At 33.9% G+C, this 7,135-nt stretch overlaps 1 long non-coding RNA gene across 1 annotated transcript in view; it reads left to right on the top strand.

Annotated features, from left to right (window-relative positions):
* LOC141729350 (uncharacterized) overlaps window positions 1-7,135 on the top strand; it is a 44,322-nt gene that overhangs the window by 7,552 nt on the left and 29,635 nt on the right. Inside the window, exon 3 of the long non-coding RNA XR_012580784.1 lies at window positions 363-490. This is a non-coding gene — a long non-coding RNA (uncharacterized LOC141729350). The remainder of the gene's footprint in view (window positions 1-362; window positions 491-7,135) is intronic.

Genomic DNA, 7,135 nt, shown 5'->3' with positions numbered 1-7,135 from the left:
ATTCCATTAAGATAAGGTGTCATTTCTTCACTCCATTTCATCATTTGTTTAGGTAAGTTTGTTTGATATTAAAGGTTAATATACACAGCAGATTAATTATATGTCAGCATCTCATGAACTGGAAAAGGTTCTGAGTAATAATGCATAAAATGTAGAAATTAAGAATTCCAAATGAGAATCCCAAAAGGCAGTTAACTGTTATCTCTACACTTTACATGGTTTTAGAGGCTTTTTTTTGTCTTACTCCTTTTTAAATATTTTTTAAAATCCTACGTGGCATGAACACATGACATTTTTTCTCATTATTACATGTTCTGACTACTAACTAATATACTGGCAAATAACAGGGAGTATATTTTCAGAACACTCCAGAACCTGTATGAATCTGGACAGAGTGTGTCACTCCTGAATGCAGAGATCTGGAGCAGAAATTCTGACTTGATCCAGAATGACTGACTGTACGTGTCAGAAACACTACAACTGGCTTTGGGTGAGTTTTTTTTGCTTTTCAGAAGGGTCAGTAAAATGCTGTGGAGAATACAGCAACTAAACTGCTGCAACACTCAGGCTGGCACATTTTCAGTGACAGTGCTATCTACCTCTACACTGCATTGCAGTATAGAATGTAAACTTTAACTTGGATTGTGATTAAAAGAGCTGTGGAGCAAGTTGAGTGTGTTCTAAACAAAGAGAATTTCCCTTCATTTCACGAGCTGCAGTGGTCAGTGCCATTCCCATAATGCAAAATTGTTGGTGTAGGAACTACTCTGGCTGGGTTTAGGTCAACTAGTTTATCTCTGTTGGGAAAAATACAGAATGACTGCATTCATTGTCAAACTTTTATAGTGAAGAAACTGGAAGTATGGTACTTCATGTACTTGCCAAATGATGCCATCATTTATTATTTTACATTACCCAGGATTTACTTTCTGGGTGATTTAATTTTCCTTTCCTCAAGACAATTTCTGTGGAAAAGATTGTGGGAGAAAATGTGCAGAACTACTCTCAGTTCCTACCTTTCTTCTAATCTAGCTCATTATCAACCCCAGAAAATATTTGATGTTGTAAATCAGTTATGTGCAGCAGAGGAGCTTAGGGAATAATATATTTATTTGTACTGATCACAATACTGCTATAATTTTCTCCAGGCTGGTGCTAGATGCAATTTGTTTTAGTTTGAATTAGCTGACATTTCCTTTTGTACTCAAAATTCAAAGAGTAATTTTTCCACCAAGAGTAACAAAACTCTCTGTCCTGTTTTTAAAATTCAAGATATTCCTTTTCCCCAAAGAGTTATGTATTGAAAAAGCTACAAAGTAGCTAAGTGTAAAAGATTAAGAATAAAACACGCATAATTAAAGAACCACCATCCCATCTTAGGGTAAAACAATTCTTCGCCCTTCTCTTTTGATTCTTTTCTTAATTTAGTGTGCCACTAAACTTGAAATGAAACCATCTGTATGAACAACAACACAACTTTCAGCTCTTACTTTGGAGAATTATCTAGCACTACAGATTTCAGCTATAAAATTGTTAACATGGAAGGCCAACATTTAGAATGAGAGAGGCAAAGAACTTAGTGTAGCTGAAATGATCTGAGTAACGTAATTCTATTGTTATTAATATTAGTCCGCATCATCCTGTTCACCTGAAACTCATTGTCTCTAGGATTTATTGCTAAACATTAAAACTCATAGAATGAGTCCTTTACAACCTCTCATAAGACATTCAGTCTCTACATAGCTTTGAAATCTGAGTATTCCAAAAACTTTTGTCACCAGTGAGGCTCCAGGAAAGTTTCCTTTTCCTTGACAATGTATGTAAGAAATAGAATTCTCAACAGAAAAGGACTTCAATTAGCAGCCAAAGTAAAAAATTAATTCAAGGTATTCAAGCTTAAAAAGAGGTTGATGGACATGGCACTTTATATGAAATGTCAGCAGATCCTGTTATAAGATAAAGCTCAATATATGCCAGAAGAACGAATATTCTTTAATTAATCACACATAGTTCTCTGATAATTAAAATTGAGTTATGGGCCAAGGATTACAGAAACACCAAACAAAAAAAAAAGGATACTTTTAAGACATCCAAACTGGGCTGTTGGCCTCTACCCAATAGGAATTTTACTGTGACATTGGATAAAGTTTGTCAGGAAAAAGAAAAATGAATGAAAGAAGGGTTTTGCTTCTCAGTGAGATAGTGGGAGGCATTGGAAGAATGATTAGGATAATATAAACCTGTAAAGTGAAGTGGGTTTTAAGAACTGGAAAAGAATGAGGAATAACTGAATTTAAAAAACCTGAATTTAAAACTTATGTTTGATTTTATTTGATGTTTCAGTCTTTAAGGATACCAGATTCCTCAATCTAGTATGTTTCCTAATTCAGGAGAGCTGATAATTCTACACTAAATCTTGTTTTATTTTATTCATGATAAAAAACGAGCCAAATTTAAGACAAGAGAATGAAAAATATGGCATATAGTGAATGCAGATACTTTTTATTTCGTGACTATTACAGAGCTTAGAAAATTTCCTCTTTAAAAATACAAACCAATGTCACCAGTTTCTCCCTCCTCTCACCACTGCTTAAACAGAAGATTAATTTAAAAATTCACTCTGACACCAGTGATTGCCTACAGAAAAAAAACCCCAAATCCTATTTATTTTCTTTAAAAAATTGTGAAGTTTCATTAGGTTATTTTTTAAACTCACCTCAGTCATTCTGGAATTTCCAAATTCACTGCTCAAGGACAAATAATTTTTTTGTAGATTTTTTTATTTTTCTTAATTTTTAAATTCTGCAGTGAACTGTGTAGATAATGGGTTTTCATGTAGGTATATTCCGACAATAAATATTTTCTGTATAGCAGTGGCTATCATTAGATTTTGTCCTCTTAAGTAACTTGATTTCAAAAACTTCCAATGTCACTTGTTATGATCTTGTTTTGAGATTATTTGTTACACTTCTCTTTTTGCCTTGAAATCAACATGATTGGTATTATATATTTGAAATTTTTAGAAAATTTAATAATTTCAAGAAGCTTTTCTGTTTGTTATTACTGCTGAATGCTTTCAGGTTCAGTTCTGTTTTACACTGAATTCTGAGCATCCATTTAGATGCAATAGTTTATGTCTGTGAGAAATTAGACTCATGAACATTTATTTTCTGAACATTGTCATGACTAGATTTCTGCAGAGTAACTGCTCATTTACATCTATTGAAATTATATTTAAGTCAGCTCATTTTCCTTGCACAATTCAGTAGGGACAGCATAGAAATAAAGTCTGAGCACTGATATGAAAATTTTTATATTCAGTTTTCTTATTTTTCAAGTCTGTTATTTTGCCAATATTTGGCAATTAGCATAAAATAATATTTCTTTAAAAACTGACAAAACCAGAGTTCTTCACAGGCTTCTATGATCTTTCATTTTGGACTAGATTCCTGTATGAGCTGCTTCTCCTGATTGGATTCTGCTGGATAATATAGTTCTTAAATAAAAGTATTAACAGGTTTTCTTTCTCCTTACCTGTTTTAATCAAAAGAAAACTTTTCTACGAGATTTTAGTTGAACAACCAGTGACTCCACTTAGTGTACAAATGCCAGAAAACCAAATTACATTTGTACCTTTTGTAATCCCTCAATAGTATTTGGAGAACCATAATGAACAAAAGAACTGCTGGAACATTTTCAAGATGGGCTAATGTATCCACAATATGGTTTGCTTATACATGTGCATATATATAAAAAATAAATAAAACAACTATCTATTTTGTCTAACTGCAATAGGACAGGCATTAGGCATTCCATAAAAGAGGAATGAAACATCTTTTTTGGATTAAATTCTAAAAGATTGACACTTGGAGTATGACCAAATTGCACACCTGAATTTTGCAAGTGACACAAAACTTAGAGGGGTGAGGGTGGGAAGTGGACCAGGGCAGGGATTCTGTTCAGAGGCACCTCACAGGGCTGGAGGAACGGGCTTGCAGGATAACTTTATGAAATTTAGCATGGGTAGATGCAAAGTCCAGCACCTGGGGAGTGAGACCCTCTTGAGACAATGCAGGCAGGAGACTGCATAGCAAGGGCAGAGCTCTGTGGAAAAGACCTTGGGGCCCTCAGGAAGAAAGTGACCTGAACATGAACCAATGCAGTTTCCTGGCAGTAGAGCAGGTCATCAATACCTGGGGCTGTATTCACCACCGTAGAGCCAATGTTTTGGGGAAAGTTATCCCCCATCCCTCATCCCCCAGTGCATGACATTTCTTAGCCCACACTTGGGTACTGCGTGCAGTTCGGATCTCAATTTACAAGAAACTTGAGTACAATTTAGAGGGAAAATACTGATGAACTCCAGAGAATCACCAAGATAACTGGGGTATGGAGCACATGGCCTGCGAGCAGCAGCAGAGGGAACTGGGGTTCTTAGCAGGAAAAGAGGTGACTTGAGAGGGATCTGGCAGCAGCCTAACAATACAGCTGAAGAGGAGATTGAGCAGAAGGCTGGACTTATGCAGATTTTTTTTCCAGTAGGAGACCCATAATATGAAACCAATGAATTTTTACAGTATGATTTGTCTAATATAATACATAGAAAATTGATTATAAAATTATTGTATTGTTAATCTGTGCTGAGTTTTAGGTAGATTCAGCGTCTGAGGTGTCTGTGGTTTGTTAATAATCTGGAACACCTAATTTTCCTTTCTAAGAAGTCTGTAAAAAATAAGACTGAAAGAAGCCTTAGTGAAACCTTTACATAGATATAAAATAGTTTCTCATCTTTTTTCTTTGGAAGCTTTGAGCAACCAACTATTTTCTAGCATAGCCTTTGACACTTCAAAATATCTGAAAAAAACCCTCTTAAACTAGCATAAAAAAGAGGTTTCTCATACTCACTATGTTTTCATTTAATATTCTTGATATTAATACATTATTTCAATAGAATGTAATAATAGTAGATTTCTGTATGACAGGAGCAAATTTTCATTTAAAGTAAGACCATCCATTATAATCAGAGACAGGGTACTTGAACTGAAGATCACTACTCAGTTAAAATAAAAAATAATGAAAGTGTCATCTTTAATAGAAAATGTCATATGAATACATGACAAGTGGTGCATATTCAAAATGTTTTCTATAAGTCATGTATGCAATTTTAGATTTTAGAGCTTAAAAAGGTCTTTACTGCATTTTAGTCGGCATGGGACACTACACACAACATCTATATTTTTATTTTTATTTGAGGCGTTACAGTCCATAAAGCTATGTAACTGTATGTTTTATTTGAAAATAGACAACCACTGAAACAAATATGCATTAAATGCACAAAGGGTAATTATGAATGGAAGTGGGCAGACAGAACATAAAGCTCTAATTGACTCTAAGAATTCCTGCAATATAGAAAATTTAGAAAGGACTTTGAGTTGTCTCTGAGCATCAGTGTGATCCCAGGACTATAAATCAAAACCTCGGGCTTAGTTGGAAAACATTAATAAAAGAAAAAAAGAAAAGATTTGTGACCTCATTATTTGGTACAGCTTTGTATATTTAAAATTGCTCAAACAAGAAGCTAGCATGGCATTTTATAACTGTGTTCTCAGTATTATAGAGTGCATTTTAGAATATAAAAGGTTTATAGAGAAATGAAAAATAGTACAAATACCTAGTCATCATAAGCCTGTGGTGAAACAAAAAAGGGTTAAAGGTTTTTTTTTTGTGTTAATCATACTTATTTTTTTCTTATAAAGAAGGACATGAATCATCAAGAATCATAACAACATTTTAAAAATCAGGTTAATTTCCCACCTACATACATACATTTTTTCATATGCATTTCAATGAATGTTCATCACTCAAGTGTCTGGAAGACTAAAATTTATGGTCCCACATGTATTATTCTGTAACAGACTTGAAAATTGGTGCATCAGCTGTAAAATGAACCATCAGTCTCCAGACCAATGGAACGCTGTACTGCCTTGGAAACTCTCTCTGGAATCTGCAGTACTGCCTCATATGTTTTGCTGAACTGAGAAAGAAAGAAGAAAGGGTGGGATTTGCTGTGAATGAATCCATATTCATCGAGGGGAAATTTCTTTGGAAAATTCTTGGTGCAGAACAGGCCTCTAGGCTCATTGGCTTCAGCAGGTCTTAAAATTATACAGAAGGCATTTCTCCACTCCGACAGACTAAAGAGGAAACCTTTAGTTTTCTAAACTAAAGGTTTTTACTCCCACAACCTGCAGTCAAACTTTTCCTAAACTAAGGGAATTTACTCCAACAACCTGCAGTCGAATTTGTGAATACTATGTAGGGTCTCTCTGAATCATGTGAAGAAATTCTACTTATGACTGCACATTATAGGTTTTATGGGCTTAGAATATGAAACAGGTTCTGGAATGAAAAAAATAAAAACTCAAAAAAGCAGTATTTTCCAACCCATTATCCTCATATGATTTTTGTGTGAAGGTGCACTATAGAGTGAGGTTTAAATGGTTTGCCATTGGAAAAACAACTAATTTAAAAGAAATCCAGGAGAAGTTTTAGAATCAAACCTATCAGAAATTACATAGTAATTACCAAAAATTAAATATTTAAAGAATTTGGTCTTAGTGAACAATTTGGACTTTACATATTATGAGATACATAACACTAAGGAACAGAGACAATATTTGTTGTTAAAACTGCCAAGAGACTTAACAATTAACCTTAGGAACCTGTGGAAATATTAATATAGTTAAATGCAGTGTGAAGGAAGGTCCTATACCTCCAAGGTGCACAAATGACATCTTCAGTATCCAAATATTTCACCAGTGACATTGTGTTGTCCTAAATTGTCCCTGGCCCTCAGGCCCTGTATTTTTGTTTCCATATTGCAATCATGAATTGCCTTTTCTACGTAGTTTAAAAAAATTATATTTATTTTCTAATATCTCAGATATGTTGTATTTTCCATGTATATAATATAATCTTATTTTATTTTGGCAACTTGGTGGCTTCCTTGATGTTTATCAGTACACAACATATATATTGAAAAGGAATCATCTATAGTCTAAATTGAGTGACTAGTCATTCTAGGTTGTATGTTAAGTAAAAGTATGTTAAGAAAAATTTTTTATGAACTGCTAGG

The sequence above is a fragment of the Zonotrichia albicollis genome, chromosome 6, assembly GCF_047830755.1.
Source record: "Zonotrichia albicollis isolate bZonAlb1 chromosome 6, bZonAlb1.hap1, whole genome shotgun sequence".
Lineage (NCBI taxonomy): Eukaryota > Metazoa > Chordata > Aves > Passeriformes > Passerellidae > Zonotrichia > Zonotrichia albicollis.
This window is presented reverse-complemented; position numbering and strand designations above follow the sequence as displayed.